The 20,736-nt window shown below is 33.7% G+C and overlaps 1 long non-coding RNA gene across 1 annotated transcript in view; it reads left to right on the plus strand.

Annotated features, from left to right (window-relative positions):
- The first annotated feature begins 6,729 nt into the window (after window positions 1-6,729).
- Window positions 6,730-20,736, plus strand: part of LOC132800190 (uncharacterized) — an 83,107-nt gene continuing 69,100 nt past the window's right edge. Inside the window, exon 1 of the long non-coding RNA XR_009635041.1 lies at window positions 6,730-6,894. This is a non-coding gene — a long non-coding RNA (uncharacterized LOC132800190). The remainder of the gene's footprint in view (window positions 6,895-20,736) is intronic.

Consider the following 20,736-nt stretch of genomic DNA (forward strand, 5'->3'; position numbering starts at 1 on the left):
TCTTCACTGTACTTTTCGAGCAACAATTAGTGCCAACATAGCCCATGCAGTATTGACTATAAGAGGCTTATTGTCCTTTAGATTTGTGTTAGACTTGTACAAATAGAGATTAAATCACTTTATACATCTATTTATTCATTTATTAGTGCAGAATATTATCAGATTAAAAATTTCATAATTGTACATGCTACTATCAAAGAAATAAGGATTAACAAGTATTTCAAAAATGCTTCAAGACATCAAGTACATTCAAATTCAAGTCACATATTTGGATTACAAGGTTTACTTTAAGTTTCAAGTGCTATTCACCCCGTTCCTTGTAATAGGACAACTTCATATTCTGGTGCAATCAAATTTTTTAGACTAACGTCATTTATCATAAAGTATTGCTGTTAAAGATATAGACATATGGAGTTTTCGAAGATTGAGGATTTTATAGTGGATGCAAATTGAAATTGAGGTTTCAAATTTAAAATGTCATATTCCAAATTAACTGTGACGGTTTAAAAATACAAGACTTAACCACGAAGTATAAAATGCAACTTCGTACATGAATCAACAGGAAAAGTCCATGTTTAACAAATAAAAATAATTTAAGAACAATACACCCCATAACCTTGTTCTAACATGATAAATAACTTTCTTCCTAACCACCTTAAGGAAGCTCTTTGACAGCAAATAATTGCATGCTTTAAGAATACTTTTATTCCACCCAGATGCCACCTGATAAGCCTTTCCCCTCTTCTTAGCCTATAGTAGTTATAGTGCTTACCCTTATCTGTGTATATTGTTGTAGCTTGTAGATAATAGTTATCCAAGTTATTTAGTTTTGCTCATCACGTGTATATATATTGACATTGTTCATTAATGAAATTTAACTATTTTTACCTCATACTCTGTTTTGTTACGCCACCAACCTTTTTATTCCAAACCATCTTGCATAGGTGAAGTAGACTCCCCAGGATCCATACCTTCAAAACACCTTTTATGTTAACATTTGTGCATCTTCTTTGATGACGACAGTGCAAAAAAGACCATTAATCATTGTTTAGGTTGTGCTTAGTCACTTATATCACATACAAAGTGGGGAAATGGGAATTTGAACAAACAAGAAATATAGTAAAAAAACAATATGAAAACGAACCAAGAGCCATATTTTGCCTGTATATTTTCAATGAACTTTGCAGCATTAGTAATACAGTTTTCTACTATGCCCAGGATATGATTTCTTGAACAATGGAAGTGCTTCAAGGGCTACCGAGGTACATCAACATATCTACATGGACAAACCTAGTTAAACTCATATTAGGAGTCTTCCGTTCATCATTATAAAGTAAAAAATGGTGTTACAAAATCTTACGGGTAATCAATAACAATGTCTTCAAAAGTTTCTGCAGGATTGTCAGCTGAAATAGAACTCAAATAAAAATTAATATACATAAATATGAAGTTATATAAATTAGTTCATGGAGAAGAAGTAAAACATATTTAAGAGTAACAGAAAGTTATTGATGACCAAGACAAAATGATCATAACTCATACAGCAATAACAAGCTAATAACATGTAGACCAACCATAATTTGTTAGAACACCATCATAGAATATTGGCACAGAGAAAAAAACAAAGAAAAAAAAAAGTAAGGAAAAGATTAATACAACACCATCATAGGATATTGGCACGGGGGAAAAAAAAATAGTCAAGAAAGGATTAATTTAAATCAATTGGTAAAACATTTTATATATTATTTGCCCCATTCTCTCTCCTCCTCCTCTTTAGAGTTCAAGTTTATATATTGTATACAAGATGCTCTCCTAAAAAATTAGTATGCATATCTTAAACCAATGAGAATTTTTTTGTAAAAACCAGACAGCAATCCATAGAATGTCTATATCAGTGTATCATGACCGAGTAAAACACTTTGAAGCAGATTGTCGGTTTATATGGGACTTTGTAATTAATGAGCAGATTGGAAAAATGCATATAATTTGGAAACCAGTTAGTTGAATGTTGTTGGAAAATTAGAGAGCAAAATTGAAAAACTAAGTAACATAAACAACAACAAGAGTTATTGAGGTTCGGCCAAGATAGCCTATGTCCTCGTTGCTTCGGTGAGAGCTTCTGGTATTTTATTGAGTTGCTGCTGCCACAGAAAATAACTACAGAACTTAAACTATGAAATCACTCAGATATTCACAACCCAAAGCCCTTGTTACACCTTTTTCACTTAGTTTCCTTTTCCAAACTCACAAAGAACTCACAAAGAATATCAATTACACACAAAGAAGAACACGAGGGAATGAAAATAGATTTCTTGGAGCTTTCCCGCCTTCTACAGTTTTCTAGAAGTTTCGAGTTTTTTCTCTGCCTCTGTTTGTGAAGAAGAAAGCTATATAACTATAACGAATGTTGCCTCAAAACGATGTCACTCTACTTAAGATGTGAGGAAAAATGACCATTTTTCCATTCTTTACTTCCAAAATAATGAAGTGCATTGTTTTGACCTCCAGAAGCTTGAAAACATGCAAAATAGGTTCCGTACCAGTTCTGCAACACATCACAGCAGCATTACAAGGTGAATTTTGAGGACTAAATCGTCACATATCTCCACCTAATCCTTAAATTCAATTCAACAGAAGCTCATCACCATCCCAAAAAAAATAACCATCACCAAATCAGCCTGCTCCAACTCGGAGCAGATTCGTACAAGTATTAAACTTGCCAACAGTAAGCACCTTTGTACCCATATCAGAAGGATTGAGCTGTCATATCTCGGATAAAGTGATACCTGACCTGAATATGTTTAGATCTTTCATGAAACACCGGATTTTTACACAAGTGGATTGCACTTTAACTATCTGAGTATAAAACAACCTCTTGATTAAGTGCTTTAAGTTCTATCAACAGACCCTTAAGCCAAATAGCTTCTTTTGCAGCCTCTGTTGTTGCCATATACTTAGATTCAGTTGTCAATAAAGCCACCATAGGTTGCAGCTGAGACTTCCAACTTATACAATTTCCACCCAAAGTGAACACATAAGAAGACATAGATCTCCTTCTATCCTTATCACCAGCATAGTCAGAATCCAAATACCCAATTAGCTCAACTTCACTTGAATTTCCTTTATAAATCAAACCTTCACTCAGTGAGAGCTTTAAATATCATAGAAGCCAGTTTACTGCCTCTCAATGATCTCGGCCAGGACTAGTCATGTATCTACTCAAGACACTAATGGCATGAGCTAAATCTGGCCAAGTACAGATCATAACATGCATCACTGATCCCATAGTGTTTGAATATGGTACAGCCACCATATCTTCCTTCTCTTGCTCTGTAGCTGGACATTGCTCACTAGATAGCTTGAAATGCCCACCAAAGGGAACACTAGCAGGTTTTGCGCCTTCCATAGAGAATCTGGACACCACTTTCTGAATGTAGGAAGATTCGGCTAGTTTCATTTGATACCTTGATCTGTTTCTCTCAATTGCAATTCCCAGAATTTTCTTGGTTTGTCCAAGATCCTTTATGTCAAACTCAGACTTCAGTAAATTCTTCACAATATGTATAGCTTTACCATTTGGACCTGCAAGCAGCATATCATCCACATATAATAAAAGATACACTGCCTTGTCTTTCATAGTGTCCTTAAAATATAAATGCTATCAAAATTACTTCTCACAAAACCAGCTTTTACCACAAATGAATCAAACCTTTTATACCACTGTCTTGGTGACTGCTTAAGTCCATACAATAATTTCTTAAGCAAACACATAAGATCTCCACCTTTTTCCTTAATTTCAAAACCTTCAGGCTGCCTCATGTATATAGTTTCTTCTAATTCTCCATGAAGAAACGCAGTCTTAACATCCATCTATTTTAACTCCCAATAAACTGAGTTACCAAAACCAACATGACCTTTATGGTTGTATACTTGACAACCAGTGAGAAAATTTCATTGTAGTCTATGCCTTCAACTTGAGTGAACCCGTTAGCCACTAATCTGGCTTTAAATCTCACTGGTTTAGATTTCGTCATTCCTTCCTTCATTTTGTAGATCCATTTACAATATACAATCTTTTGATTTTTAGGAGCTGGTACCAAATCCCAAGTCTCATTTTTATGTAAAGATTCAATTTCTTCAGCCATAGCTTCTTTCCATTGTGTAGCTTCCTTTGATTTCACAGCTTCCAAATAAGTTCTTGGCTCATTACCTGAAAGATCTTGAAATGCCACCAAGGTAAAAGCTATGAGATATGTATAGCTGTACTTCCTATTAGGCTTCACTTGCCTTTTTGCTCTATCTTGGGTCAACAAGTATCCTGGTGAAGCTATATTTTTCTGTCTTGGACTTGAGGATTTCTGCTCTGGTTGTTCATCTTTTGACTCTTTATCTGATTGGGCAGGTGTATGCTTTTTTGGTTCATTAACACTTGCAGGTTCAAGGGTAGCTTCATCATATGGCTTATCACTTAGATTTTCATCCTCTTGACTCTCCATCTTAGAAAGTAAATCAAGACTCCTTGTTTCCAGCTTGTTACTCATCTCATTTCCTACACCGTTAGTAACTTTACAAGGCATAAAAGTTTCATCAAATATCACATCTCTACTATTAATGACTTCATAACCCTGACTTTCTTTATCCTAAAGTCTATAGCCCTTAACACCTGAAGGATAACCTAAGAAAACTCATTTTATACTCCTGGGTTCAAGTTTTCCCTCTGCTTGATGTACATATGCAGAAGCCAAAAATTCTAAACTTGCTACAATCAGGCTTCTTATCAAGTCACCCATGTTCAGGGGATTTAAAATTTAAAACAGTAGATGGTGATAAATTTACCAAATGCATAGCTATCATAACAGCCTCAACCCAAAACAATTTAGGTAAACCAAATGGAGCAAGCATATATCTCACCTTATCAAGCAAAGTCCTATTCATCCTTTTAGTCACACCATTTTGCTGTGGTGTGTGCTTAACGGTTCTATGTCTTAGTATACCATGAGACTTACAGAAATTATCAAATTCTCTATTACAAAATTCTAGACCATTATCGGTTCTCAAGGCTTTTATAGGTTTATTGGTTTGATTTTCAATAAGCAATTTTCATTCTTTAAACCTAGTAAATGCTTCATCTTTGGTTTTCAGCAAGTAAACCCAAACTTTTTGAGAAAAATCATCAATTATTGACAAAAAATACCTATTACCACTTTGTGTTTGTACCTTGGCAGGGCCCCACAAATCAGCATGCACATATTCTAACATAGATTTAGCTCTACTTGTACTCAAGTTAAAGCTAAGCCTATATTGTTTTCCTAAAATACAATTTTCACAAAATTCTAGCTTGCTGATTATGTCCTTGCCAAACACATTCTGTTTATTCAAGTAGTACAAACCTTTTTCACTAATGTGACCCAATCTATTATGCCACAAAACAGTTTTATCAATTAATGAACTAACAGAAGCATTACTAGAATTAATAACTTTTTACCAAGCAATACATAAAAACCATTCTTTTTCACACCTTTCATAACACAAGAGAACCCTTAGTCACTTTCATAGAACCATTTTCAGTTTTACAAGAAAAACTAGATTCATCTAACATGCCAAGAGAAATTAAATTCCTCTTCAAATCAGCGATATGTCTAATTGAAGTAAGAGTCTTAATGGTACCATTTAATAGTTGTAGTTGCACGTTTCCAATGCCAACTACTTGACATGACCGATTGTTTCCTAGAAGGACTTGACCACCATAACACTTAGAATAATAGTGGAAACAACTTAAATCAGGACACATATGAAAGGAACAACCTGAATCTAACACCCATTCAAATTTGTCTTAACTGGAATATACAACCAAGACCTCTGCAGGCTCCAAACCAGTATAATTCACTGCTAAGTCACTTGTTTCTTGGCCTTCTTCTTTTTCATCTTTCCTTTTCTTAAAACAATTTTTAATAAAATGTCCTTGTCTTTTACAGTAATAACACCTCCTAACTCTTGTCCTAGACTTAGATCTAGGATTCTCCCTAGATTTGCTCCTATGGTCACCTTGACCCCAGGTTCGTGTGGTGTTTCTAACCCTTCCTGTAAGACCTTCCCCTTTAGACTCTGATTTCAATTCCAAGTCTCGGGACCTGAGGGCATTCACTACTATTTCTAAGGACAAAGAATCTCTGCCATACTTAATGGCATTCTTCACTTCTCTATAAGTCTTAGGCAAGGAGTCTAATAATATCATAGCATAATGTTCATCATCAAAAACAACATTACAGTTTGCAAGACTCAGTATTAAGCGATTAAAAGAATCAAGGTTGGCATCTAAGTCCTTAGTGGTATCCATTTTGAAACCAAAAAATTGCTCTAATAAAAGAATTCTGTCAGGTAAAGATCTTACCAAGTAAAGGTGTTCAAGTTTCTGCCACATGTGTGAAGTAGTACTCACATCATCAACCTGCCTCAACACGTTATCAGAGAGATGGAGGATGATCGTGCTCGTTGCAATTTCATCAATCTCCAATTTCTTGTCTTCGGTCACATCTGCTCCATATGAGCCATCAATTGCCTTTGCAACCTTCATCTGGACCAACATGGCCCTCATCTTCTTGCGCCAGAGCAAGAAGTCTCCCTTACCATTGAAGACTTCAATCTCCAATTTCGTAGACATCCTTGGAATTAGCCAGAACCAAATCTCTCTTCCAAGATTGTTAATCAAGAACTCACCAGGAACTGAAAATGCCCAATTCACCAAGAATTGAAAAATGCCCAATTCACCAAGATTTTAAGAAACCCAATTCACCAAGAATTAAAAGGAAGAATACCCAACTCACCGAGAATTGGAAATACCCAATAGCTCTGATACCACTGTTGGAAAATTAGAGAGAAAAACTGAAAAACTAAGTAACACAAACAACAACAAGAATTATCGAGGTTCAGCCAAGATAGCCTACGTTCTCGTCACTCCGGTGAGAGCTTCTGGTATTTTATTGAGTGGTTGCTGTAACAGAAAATAACTACAGAACTTAAACTATGAAATCACTCAGATATTCACAACCCAAAGCCCTTGTTACACCCTTTTCACTCAGTGTTCTTTTCCAAACTCACAAAGAACCCACAAAGAATATCAATTACACACAAAGACGAACACGAGGGAATGAAAATAGATTTCTTGGAGCTTTCCCGCCTTCTGCAGTTTTCTAGAAGTTTCGAGTTTTTTCTCTACCTCTGTTTGTGAAGAAGAAAGCTATATAACTATGACAAATGTTGCCTCAAAACGATGTCACTCTACTTAAGATGTGAGGAAAAATGACCATTTTGCCATTCTTTACTTCCAAAATAATGAAGTGCACCGTTTTGATCTCCAAAAGCTTGAAAACACGCAAAACAGGTTCTGCACCAGTTATGCAACACATCACAGCAGCATCACAAGGTGAATTTTGAGGATTAAATCATCTCAAATGTTTAATAAAGTTCTTGGAAGTATGACATATATCTCTACTGTCTCAGTAAATGGAGTATTAAGAAGCTTTTTCCAAATTATATATCTCTATTGTCTTAGTAAATGGAGTATTAAGAAGCTTTTTCCAAATTTTCTCTTTCTTTCTCTTCACTCTTTAGATACATTGTACAATTTATACATTTTCTTCGAAGTTTGGAAACTGTATTCAATTACATATCAAAAGTATGTTCGGATTGCAAAATTTGACATTGCTCTCTCTCTCTCTCTCTCTCTCTCTCTCTCTCTCTCTCTCTCTCTCTCTCTCTCTCTCTCTCTCTCTCTCGTGTAGTTAGGAAAGCTAAATAATATCATTAGAAGATTTTCTCCATATATACAGGCAACCTCACGTGACCGACTATGGAACTGACCTCCCGCACCACCACTGCCTGCTTTTATTGAGCAATATTTTAAGACATAACACTTGCGTCCATTCCACACCGTGGTACCTCTGGTACCACTCCATCTAATTTATTGCCATTTGTTGAAATATTTATCGTGTGTCTTTGTCATATTAAATTATGCAGCCCACCATTTTTTTTGAATTTTGAGAAAGAGAAACTTTACAAAATTTCCTTGCACAAGCGAGTTGTAAGAACGACTTTCCTTCATCGTCATTGACGTCCTGGCTTCCAAATCCTCCTCCTTCGTGTCTTCTTCCATTGTTAGTTAGATCTAGAGCTTGAAAGTATCTCTTCTTCCATAGTCATTTCGCAGGTCAATTCAACCCCAAACCAAAAGGAATTTACTTAAAAAAAAAAAAAAAAAAAACCCAACCCAAAACGCACCTCGAAGATCCACAATCTCTGTTCTATGATATTCTTCTATGGTCATCTCCCAGAGGTAGTCTTAGAACTTAGGCCTGTATTCTTTTATTCTTCCACAGACCCACCAAAAACAACCTTGCTCTTCCTCTAGTTGTCTCCAGATGAGATTGATTACCTTGAGACTGTACCAACCCACAAGCAAAATTCTTCTTTGCTTGCCCGAGTCACATGAGGAAAAGACAAAAGAAAACATCTGGTATGGATCTTGGATCATACAATCAGAATATTTTGAAGGCCGTTCGGATCATATTTGCAAAAGCATATGAAATTCTAAAATTGACTTTTAGTTTGTTGGTAATAAAAATTCTAAAAATTGACTCATTCATTCATTAGAAAAGAAGACATCACATTCAGTCCAGAGGAAGAGCTCTAGTGAGCAAAGTGCAAGTATTCGAAACCGAAAGTAGCATATTTAGCCAACCTTGTTTGTGAATCCTGGGAGCAAAAGAAACAGATAAAATAAAAGTAAACAGCAGTAGCAGCAGCAGCCATACGCTCAGAAATGGAATTAATATAAGGAATATGGAGTTGACACCTGCTGCTCACCTAAAAAGTCATCATGACATGTAATAGGTTTAACAGAGAAATTGGACGAAGTCATGATCAGATTGAAGATTGGATATGGTATGATGGTAGAGGCACAACTCTACATCAACAGACCCAGGTTGGCGTCCAGAGTAGATGGTCATATTTCCATCGCTCAATTTGTCGCCCTTCATTCCAGAGCAAAAAGCAAGAGGTTTTCCCAATCCGAACTCGTTTCCAATGGTGTTGAATTTGCTGAAATCGTTAATCCCCAAAGTAGACACGTTGTTGTTCCCCTCGACCTCCCGAAACCGATCGTTTCCGTTCAATGTCCGCGGACATTGAACCCAAACGTCAACCCACTGCCGTATCTCCTTGTCGGTGTAGCTGACCACCGCCTGGTGCAGCTTCAAGGCCGCCCATCCCAAACCATTTTGCAGCAACTCACTAGTGGTTGTTACTCCTCCAACAATTATGCCCACCGAGTTTCCGAAATAATCTTCAGACAGAGGAGGGTTTAGTTTTGATCTGTTATTCACCGGCAGCATGAAAACGTTTATTTGGTGCGGCGGTAGATTACGTGCCCGAGTTATGGACCTCCATAGAAATGCAGACAGAGACTGGAAGGAAGAGATGATGATGTTGTTGTTGTTGTTGGTACAATTACAATTGATACACTCTGCATTGGCTTTTGCTTTGAGTTTTGATATAGTTTCTGATGAAAAGTGAAAGATTTTGGTTATGACGACGCCGTCTTTATTGGGAGAAGAATTAACTGATGGATCAGGCAATTTAGAGGAGGCCGTGGTTTGATTTTCATAATTGAAGGGGACTTTCATAAGTGGACCCTGACCATCAGGAAACCAGGGGTTCAGAACAGGTGGGCGTGAAATATCAACAGTACTTGGTTGATGTTGATGATGATGATGTAGTGCTTGTTGAAAGATCTCGGACCACATATTGAAAAAATGACAGAAAGAGTTTCCATCGGCAACGATATGGTTCATGGAGCAGCCTATAAAGACGCCATCCACAAGTTCAGTTACCGTAATGGTAACCAAACTCTTCTCATGGAGGTCTACAAGTTCTCTGTCGTCGTGGAAAAACTTTCGTATCGTAGATCTTGGAACAATATCATCAGGCGGCGATATGATGTCTGATATAGTCAAATCTGAAGTCGCATGGATGAATTTGACTCCAGGGCTGTCCTTGCAGTCCACGTAGAAGGAACAATACGAAACAGGGCTTTCATTCCCATTCTCATTTTCATGTTGGATGGTTCTAATTCGTCCTGCAAGGGGACAGAAATGGGTGAGAGTGAGGGAAAGAGAGTGCTTCAGCCTATCCAATAGAGAATCTATCATGAATTGATCGGATTCACACGGTTTGGCAAAGAGAAGGCCTTTCTGGGTATGATTCTGGGAATTGATGAAATAAAGATCCCATGGTGTTAAGTAGAAGGGGCTGTTGTGTTTGGGTGGTCGTTCATCGGAATCTGCACAAGCATGATGATGATATTGATGGGGTTGAACAAAACACTCTGAAACAATACTAGTAGTATTATTGTTGATGAACTCCATACTATATTTTATGTACTAACCGTCTCGATATCCAATTTTCTTCTACTGGGCATCGCCGTTTCACATTATTAGAGGCCTGCAGTATTTATATACTTGTTTCGCTCAACGTCAAATATACGCTTCTCATATGAGCTTCAAATTCATTATTTAATTAACCAAACCATGATTCATCCATCAGTGTTGATCAATAATTATCTCTGATGATGCCACCTATTCGCTTTTATATATATATTATTGTAAAACCATTATTTATTTATTTATTTTACAATATCATTATTCATTTATTTTGGTGAACCAATCTCTAATTAATTAGTCACAGATAGACATTTTTATTTAAATCATATTCACATGAATATGGACAACTTAACGTTTTTAAAGTCAATTTTTTTATTAGTTTTTAAATTTCATCGTCTAGAGTAATCATGTAAAATTTTAAAATGGATAAAATATAATTTTAATGAGATGCTACAATTTTATTTAGGAAAAATAAAAAAATCAATGATTAATAAAATATAATTTTAAATTTTAATTATTAATACAATTCAAAAACTGAAAAAGAAAATTCTAACATTAATTTTAATATTAAAAAACTGATTAGAATCTTATATATCTTTTACATTTATTTTTTGAGTTTGAAAAACTGCTTTTTTCTTTGCTTCTAAGTTATGTAATTTATTTTTATTTTATTTGTTTATAGGGGAAGCACATTCTTCATCATCCCCAAGTCTATTAAGCTCGGTCAAGGAAAGTGAGCCCCATATATATATATATATATATATATCAATCTAAGGTCTGTACTTTTTGTTTTGTTCGTAGGGGAAGCATATTCTTCATGATCCCCCAAAAGTTTAAGATCAATCATCGAAAGTGAGCCCCCTATAAAATTTATCTATCTTTATAATAGTCTTCAATACACACACACACACACACACACACACACACACACACACACACACACACATATATATATATATGCTTAAAGTAATTAGTTGTATTTACTATTTTCTCTCTCCTTTCATAAGAAGTCTGTAACCACGTGCTTTTGTCTTGCAGGACGGCTCAATGGTAAAATTTTTTAAGCAAGGGCATTTGTCATGGTGGTATGGTTCTTGCTTAGGGTGTGATAGGTCCTGAGTTCATTTCTAGGAATGCCCTCAAATCATTTGCCAGGTTGGGTAGAAATACTCCTATGCACACAGGATGGTAATAATGGAACACAATATATATATATATATATATATATACACACACAAAGTTTTATCCTTTTTTCTTTTTGAAACAAAAAAAATATTATCATTTGCTAGCATTTAAAAAGCTAATACCACTATTAATTTTTGGTGATCAAGTATAGAATAACCCTCATATATAATCAACTAGCTTCTCAAGTACTAATTTATGGATCTCAGGCACAATAAAAAAAAAAATTAATTAATTAAAAAGAAAAAATAAATTATCATAAAAGTTATCGCGTTATCGATTACCAATGGTAGATCACCATATCGTTGACGGGTATTTTGTCACAGTTAAGCTATCGGCAAATTCAAGTCATACATCTGTATATTATATAGAACAGGTAGACCCAATCGCCTATGACTTCCTGATGAAGAAATTGATTATATATATTGTATCACGAGTCACGACAAGGTGGTCGCACGCACGTGTTAGCATAAAAATGGATATATCAGAGTGCTGGCAGAGCGGACCCAGGAATGAAAGGAATTTAATTAAAATTAAAAGGTTTTCTTGACCAAAAGAAAATTAACAAATGATACTGAAAATCGTAAGAGGCTTTTCGAGGCATGTAATGTTTTCAATGGATATGTTTTTAGGTTGGGCTCCTATGTCAGTATATACTGTGTGCCCGGCCCTTCCACCAACTAGGATATAGTATAGTTGTCAAATTAAATTCCTGCAAAGATTCCAGTCTTAATCATTATAATTTTGTACAATAATATATAATTTTTATAACATCAAAGACTTTTGTTTTTTCTTTTGTTTCTGTCAAAATTACATTTTAGCTAGCTGGAGTCTATTATAAATATTTAAACAATATTGCTTGGTATGTAAAACTGAACATTCTATCTTTGAATGAAAATGGACATTTTTGAAAATTTATGCAAAATGTAGTGACCGGTGAGAGGAGAAAAAGCACGCAGTCTTGTAATAATTAAGAATTCCCAGATAAAAGAAAAAAAAAAATTTGATCGAACAACGCACATAAAAGGAGCATGTGCTCATGAAGCTGTGGAAACAGCGAAGTTTTAGCTTTTGTATTTGGAAGCCAATTTATGGGAAATAATACGCTAATTAAGAAGAAATGAAACAAATTTAACGGACCAGCCGGGTTTAGATATTCCAAAGTCGAAACATACATTAAAAGAAAGAAGTAAATAATAACAAATTAGGAGATGAATTGCATGAATTCTTGGTCAGCTTGGAGGTCTCTCATGGTGTGAGGAAGAAGGGAGACTTCTACGAGGATGTCTCCAGCAGCAGTAGGATCAGGATCAGAGTAGGCATATACATAGCCATTGATCATATGGGTTCGATCTCCAAAGTTAAACGCAATTGGTTTGCCTAGTATTCCAAATTCATTTCCTGAGATATTAAATTTGGTGGAGTCATTGACAAGAACGCTGCTTATGCTAATAGTATGATCCGCCTTCCAAGTATATGGAGACTGCAGCCATTTGTGGAGCCACTGGCGCACTTGTTTGTCGGAGTAGTTGGCCACAGCTTGGTGCAACTGCCACGCAACCCAACCGACTGCCTTCTCGCTTAACTCCCCAGCCATTGCAATCACCAGGATGGTGTGCACTGAATTTCTGAAGTAGTCCTGGGACAAGGGTGGCTCCAGTCTCGATCTGTTGTTGATGGTCAGAAAGGAAAAGGTCATCTTATCAGGTGGTAGACGACACACCCTAGTTATGGACCTCCAAAGAACCGCAGACACCGACTGATACGAAGATATGAATGTTTTCTTGTTGTTGCTATTATTACATGTTGAGTACTCTGCGTTGGCGTTTGCTTTCAGTTTTGCTACTGTTTCCACTGACAAGCGAAAGATTCTGGCTGTGAGCTTTGGAGCTTCATATAATTTCATAATAGAGTGTACATCATTTTTGGGGGTGAAGGGGACGTTCAGCATGGGTGGATCATGTCCATCAGGAAACTAGCGCTTCAGGATGGGTGGGCATGATATTTTCATGCAAACAATATCATTGTTACTACTATCTCTTGCACCTGTTGTTGGAAGACCTCGGACCACATATTGAAGAAATGCCAGAAAGAGTTCCCATCAGCAACTATGTGGCTCATGGAGCAGGCTATGAAAACGCCATCCACAAGCTCCGTCACTGCGATGCTAAGCAAACTCTTCGATTCAAGGTCCTCCACGGCTCTGTCATCATGGAAGAATGACTGCATTGTTGAAGTTGGAACATCACCAGCCATGTGCTAGTTCATTTCTATCCTCTTGCAGGTCGACTTGTGGCTGTGAAAACCGAACCACCGCCGGATTCATATTCCTTCCATGTGGATTGCAGCGGCGGCAGCAGCAGTAGTAGTGGGGCGAAATTCATCCATGCAAAGTGGACGGGTACGGCGGAATTGACAGTATCCCACATCGTGTCGCCGGGGTGGACAGATACTCTTCCAGATTTTCCGACAGAGTTTTCAGCACCAGCTGTGCCTCCTCTTCGTCATCACCATGCGCTTGACGGACAGGTTTGGCATAGAGAAGGCTGTTTTGGATGTAAGGCTGTGTGCTGGTATACACAAGATCCCAAGAGTTAAGTGGTAGGGGAGTTTTGAGTCTTCTGAAACATATTTGGGTTCAATCAAACACTCCGAAATAATAGTAATGTTGCTGACCATCATTAATTTCACAATTTCAACTTTCCAATTACAATGTTGCCTATACATATATATATATATATATATATATGTCTTAGTTTCACAACTTTCATTCTATCACTTGGGTTGAAAAAAAAAAAAAAAAAAATGTATACGATAAAACTCAACCCTAGTGAAGAAATCAAACGTAGGATTTAGGATTTTATTATTAAAAAAATCAAGTTGTCTCGATTTAAGTTTTTTCCCATATATATATATATATATATATGTATATATATATGCTTACCTACTCCTTAATTTCTCTTATTTGATACCTAATGTTAAATTTGCCAAAATATTTATTAAACAATGTGGCAACATTTAATTAGTTTAATTTTTTTAATTTATTTTTTCATTTAAAAGTTTACTTATTTATATTTGGACTACATTAATAATGAATAATATATTAAATATGTATAATATTTATTTATCAATGATGTAGTAATATTTAATTATAGTATTTTATTTATTTATATTTAAGTTAAATGAATATACTTATATTCTGTAGGGTACTATCTTAGGCAAGTCAGCTACTATTCTAAACCCTAGAATTGAGTATAGCTAGCTCACAGCAAGGAAACAGCTAGGCCCTCTTGGCTTAGCTAAACAAAGGATGTTGGGTGAGGGTCTCCTCTCTCTCATATTTACCTTTGGGGATTGTTAAAGGGGAGAATAAGCCTTTTATAGCTTCTAGAAAGCCTTATAAAACCCGTTTTGATCTTCAAATCCATATTATTTGGTAAATATTTTATCACATATTTATCAAATTTATTTATCAATTGGTATGAATATATTTAATTGATTTTTTTATTCACTTATTTATATATTCAGGTTATATAAATATATTAACTAATAATATATTAATACTTATAATTTGATAAATATCTTTTATAAATATTTTGACTTGTGTAAGATTGAATATTATATCTATTTATTTATTTATATTTTTTTTAAATAATTACCACCAACCGGTAGCTTCCTCTCTGCCTTGGTAAAGTACTGAAGAGATTTTCAAAATTACTGAAAAATCTACCAACTTCATGCATCCAATATTAATGCCCATTTGCAAGTAAATCTTTAAGTTGGGTAAATATATATATATATACAATATTGGATATATATTATATAAATATACATATAGGTCTTAGATTCACAACTTTCATTCTATTACTTAGGTTGAAAAATAAAAAATGTTAAAACTCAAACCTAGTGTTGTCTCTACTCACTATGCGAAAATTGATATCTAGCGACACTCACGTAGCGACGCTACGAAACAAACACGTCTGAAAAAATAAAACCGCGACTCTGAGGTTAATACGTCAGTAAAAATTCAATAAATATACAATGTACTATATAGATTGTGTGTCGCCTGTTCTCTCCTCCCATTTTTTTTTAGTTCTTTTAATTAATCTAATTTTAATTCAACAACAAATAATCCATAAAAATATTATAGCAATATAACTGAGGTTTTTTTTTTCTTTTTTGTTATACGTGTAACATGCGAACAGGCGACGCACCAAGAATTGAACCCAGAACCTCCTACACTCTCAAGAAATCACCATACCACCAAGTCAAATGATTTGTATGTGCTAATGCAACAAAAACTGCTTAATATAGTGTTAGGCGACAAAGCCAAATAGATGAACAGACGCATTCTTCAACAAATGCATAGCCTATTCTTTCTTTTTTTTTTTTTCAATTTTTTTGTTCAAACATTTAAAAAAATAGGGTCATAATAAGAATTGAACCCAGGACCTCTTACACTTTCAAGAAATCACCACACCACCAGGCCAAATGACTTATATATATTGATACAGCAAAAATTGGTTAATATAGTGTTAGGCGACGCATTATTTAAACAATGCATCGCCAAATACATGAACAGGCGGTGCAATCTTCAACAAATGCGTCGCCTGTTCTTTTTTTTTTTTTTTTCAATTTTTTTGTTCAAACATTTAAAAATAAATAAAATCAAAATAGGACCATAACAAAAATTGAACTGAGGACCTCCTACACTCTCAAGAAATCACCACACCACCAGGCCAAATGACTTATATGTATTGATACAACAAAAATTGGTTAATATAGTGTTAGGCGACGCATTATTTAAACAATACGTCGCCAAATATATGAACAGGCGACGCATTCTTCAACAAATGTGCGTCTGTTCTTTTTTTTTTTTTTTTCAATTTTTTTGGTTAAACATTTAAAAAAAATAAAATCAAAATAGGGTCATCACAAGAATTGAACCCAGGACTTCCTACACTCTCAAAAAATCACCACACCACTAGACCAAATGACTTACATATACTGATACAGCAAAAATTGCTTAATATAGTGTTAGGCGACGCATTATTTAAACAATGCATCACCAAATACATGAACAGGCGATGCATTCTTGAACAAATGCGTCGCCTGTTCTTTTTTTTTTTTTTCAATTTTTTGTTTAAACATTTAAAAATAAAATAAAATCAAAATAGGGCCATAACAAGAATTGAACCCAGGACCTCCTACACTTTCAAGAAATCACCACACCACTAGGCCAGATGACTTATATGTACTAATACAGCAAAAATTGGTTAATATAGTGTTAGGCGACGCATTATTTAAACAATACGTCGCCAAATAGATGAATAAGCGATGTATTCTTCAACAAATGCATCGCCTGTTCTTTTTTTTTTTTTCAATTTTATTGTTTAAACATTTAAAAAATAAATAAAATCAAAATAGGACCATAACAAGAATTGAACCCAGGACCTCCTATACTATCAAGAAATCACCATACCATCACCATACCACCAGGCCAAATGACTTGTATGTACTAATACAACAAAATTAGCTAATATAGTGTTAGGCGACGCATTATTTTAACAATGTGTCACCAAATAGATGAACAGGCGATGCATTCTGCGGCAAATGCTTCGCCTTTTTTTTTTTTTTCATTTTTTTTGTTTAAACATTTAAAAAAAAAATCAAAATAGGGTCATAACATGAACCGAACCTAGGACCTCCTATACTCTCAAGAAATCACCACACCACCAGGCCAAATCACTTGGATGTAATAATACAATAAGAACTAGCTAGTATCGTTTTAGGCGACGCGGTCTTTTAAGAAAGAGTTGCTAAATAGACTAAAAGGCGGAGCATTTGTAAACAACTGCGTCGCCATTTCACCCAACCAATTTTTAACTTTTTTTTCAATTTGAAAATTATTTTTACTAATTTTTTAGTTTTGTAAATATGCTTTTTTTTTTTTAATTTGTAGATGACCAATCAACAAAACTAATTAAAGATTAAAAAAAAATGGAATGGGTGACGTGTTTTAATGGAATTGTGTCGCCTGTTCCTTCAATTATTATTATTATTATTTTAAAAAAGCAATTTAGTATACTTTCAATTTTTAAAAACAAGTAAACTATCAATGACCACAAACACATGAAAGTTAAGCTCATTTAACATACTTATCTAGATAAATTGGTCAATAAATGCTTGTTGAATTAGAATTCTATATTCGGTACCCTATCTCAAATTAGGTCTTGAGATATTTTGTGTCTCGTCTATACACATATATATATAACTGAGAAGAGCATTGACAAAACTATTTTCTATTTTTAGATCAATGGAATTTATGTTCATTGGATTGCTACATGAATATATTTGTAGATGAAAAATTAAATAATTATTTAAAGATTATAAAGAAAATATAAAAAAATGAAACAGGCGACGCTTTTCGACCATAATACGTCGCTTGATCCCAAAACTCAAGAACAGGCGATCCTTCTTGAAGAGAATACATTGCCTATTCTCTCAATTAACAAAAACAAAAATTTTGAAAGACATGCAAATTTTATAAAGAATAATGGTGTACTTGAAAAACAGAAAAATTAATAGCAATCTTCGATATTTTACTTCGTATTTTTAAGAAATATATTCAGTTTTTATTTGTAGTTGAAAAATAAAAAAATTAATCAAAGAAAAAAAATGCAATTGGGAGAAAAGGCGCGTTCTTGCCATTTTTCGAAAATTTTTGGTGCGTTTTAAAATTTTTACGTGCTCCTTTGAATCCATTTTTTCTTTTTTAAAACTACATCAAGTACACTACCTAATCGATATTAGATTTGGAAGCAATCTAAGAGAGACTTGAAGAGTGAGATATTTCAGGTTTCATTTTTCATTTGCCTACGTTGTCGTCGGCTGAGAATCTGGATTTCTCTGTGTCGCCCTCGTGATTTTTTGGTTTTCTTCTTTCTTTGTCTCCATCATTTAGGTGAGTTTCTTTTTTCTTGCCATGAGGTGGGTTGTTTTTTTTTTTTTTTTTTTAATTTTAACTGCAGCTTAGGTTCATTGGGTTTTATTAATCTTGCTTTTGTAGAAATTATGTTTGTGATATTACTTGACATTATTTTGCTAAGTTCAACAAGTATTTTATGTTGAAGATCAACTTGAATTAAGATGGTCTATTGTTTTAACTTCACCACAACATTGCACTTTTTTTGAAGAAGATGTTCTTGGAGATACAAAGATGGCTCACAATCCATTTGTCATATAGTTGCCAAGTATCGATGAAAATGATAATGAGGATGAATGTGAGAGTGACTATGTTTGTAATGACTGTGAGAGGAGAAATGTGCCTCGTCAAATCTTAAGAACAATGGTAATATTCTTTAAATTTTCACTTACTAAGTTACAAATTGAATAATGATTAATATTTTATTTATTTTGCATAAGTGCTAATAACTTTTTTAATGTTTCCATATGTAGTATGAGGATGTAATATTGTCAACAAAAGGATGTCAACTTTCATCTCAATGAATATGCATTCATGGAAGTTTAATTAATATTAAATTTGTTATGAAAAATACAATAGCTTACAAATTATGTAAAAATATGTCAATGAGATGATATTTAATTTATTTAATAATTAATTTGTTATGACAAAATATTTATTTAAAATTTTGTATTCTATTTATTTTGGATGAGGCTAGTTTTTATTTTTTTATATTTTAATTATTTTTATATTTTTACTATTTTAATCACTTTTCACAAAATTTAAAAAAAAAAAAAAAAGAAGGGGCGACGCATTAACAAATAATGCATCGCTAAAAGTGCCGATGCGTCGTTAAATAGGCGACTCTATTAATGCGTCGCTAAATAGAGGATTCTACTAATGCGTCGCTAAATAGTCAACTCTATTAATGTGTCGCTAAATAGGCGACTCTATTAATGTGTCGCTAAATAGTCAACTCTATTAATACGTCGCTAAAAATAAATATGCGTCGCTAAAAACTCAAAGATAGGCGACTCTCATACTGCGTCGCTTGTTATCTTATAGATTTAGCGACAGGATGTTAGGTGACACCGTGTGATACGTCGTTATTTATTTTGTGCGACACATTTATTGCGTCATTTATCAACGCGATTCTAGTAGTGACTTAAGCTTTTTTTTTCTATATATATATATATATGCCTAGTGCTCCATAATGTCTCTTATTTGATGCTTAATGTTAAATTTAGTAAAAATATTTATCAAATAATGTGTTGATATTTAATTAGTTTAATTTTTTTAATTTACTTATTCATTGAAAGTTTTATATATTTATATTTAGGTTATATAAAATGTCATCTAATACTATAACAATATTTAATTATATTAATTTATTTATTTATATTTAGATTAAATAAATATGACGATTGATAATACATTAATACATGTTATTTGGTAAATGTTTTATCAAATATTCACCGCATTTATTTATCAAATAGTATAATAATATTTAATTAATTAATTTATTTTTATTAATTTATTTTTATATTTAGGTTCTATGGATATATCAACTAATAATATATTAATACGTATTATATAATAAATATTTTTGATAAACATTTTGGTATGTGTGACATTTAGTATTATATTTATTTATTTTTTAAAAATTACCACCAACTGCTAGCTTCCTCTCTTACAACGTACCTAACTGTTGCTTTGGTAAATTACTGAATTAGCATTTTCAAAATTACTGAAAAATCTGCCAACTTCTTAATTAATTCTACCAACTTTATGCATTCAATATTAATGCCCATTTGAAAGTAAATTTTTATATTATTTTTATTTTTGGTATTACAAAACCACTTGGTGATCACGTGATGACATATAAAAAATAATGAGCAAATATTATATGTATATATGAAAAATAATTATTCAATATAAAATCAGAATATTTTGATTTTATAAAGTTACGATATAGTGTAAAAAAATTATATTGAAACAAAAATAACCAATTTGTTTTGATTGATTTAAACTATATTGAATTAAGATATTTAATTGGTGGATTAGAATTGTATATCTATATATATATATATACATATCCAAAACTTTTTTAATGATGATGGTTTTTAAAAAATCACCATCTTTACGGATGTTAAC

The sequence above is a fragment of the Ziziphus jujuba genome, chromosome 12, assembly GCF_031755915.1.
Source record: "Ziziphus jujuba cultivar Dongzao chromosome 12, ASM3175591v1".
NCBI classification, from domain to species: Eukaryota; Viridiplantae; Streptophyta; class Magnoliopsida; order Rosales; family Rhamnaceae; genus Ziziphus; species Ziziphus jujuba.